The sequence below is a fragment of the Dendropsophus ebraccatus genome, chromosome 4 (assembly GCF_027789765.1).
Source record: "Dendropsophus ebraccatus isolate aDenEbr1 chromosome 4, aDenEbr1.pat, whole genome shotgun sequence".
In the NCBI taxonomy this organism is placed as follows: domain Eukaryota; kingdom Metazoa; phylum Chordata; class Amphibia; order Anura; family Hylidae; genus Dendropsophus; species Dendropsophus ebraccatus.
This window is the reverse complement of record NC_091457.1, coordinates 17,560,874-17,561,389: the sequence shown is the minus strand read 5'-3', so window position 1 is coordinate 17,561,389 and position 516 is coordinate 17,560,874.

Genomic DNA, 516 nt, shown 5'->3' with positions numbered 1-516 from the left:
TTCAACATCTGACTCTGTCTATTGACCTATATCTAGGAGGATGTTGTGTGCTATGAACTAGCCCTATAAGAACATATGGCTTTTCTGACGAGGATCATATAATGCAGGTTTGTATGGGATGCTTTGCCATCACTGGGATGCTGTTACTAGGTTGGGTCATTAGCTTTGACCAGAATATGCTGCTGTAATACAAGAAGAAAAATCCATCTGTATTAGGCACTTGGGAATCCAGCCTTAAAGGGATTCTCCAGCATTAGGAAAAAACATAGCTGCCTCCATCCAGAAACTGTGTTGTTCTTGTCCTTTGTTTTCCATATTAAATTGCAGCTTGGTTCCATTGACGTGAATGAAACCAAGTTGTAATACCACGCACAACCTGAGTACAAGCGGTGGCGCTGTTTTTGGAAGTAGCCATCTTATGGGTTATTTGCATTATGTTCAGCTAAAAGATTGCCAAACTGGCTAAATGGTGGCCAACCCTTTGCAGTGTGCCAGACTTTTTTGGCACATTGTTGC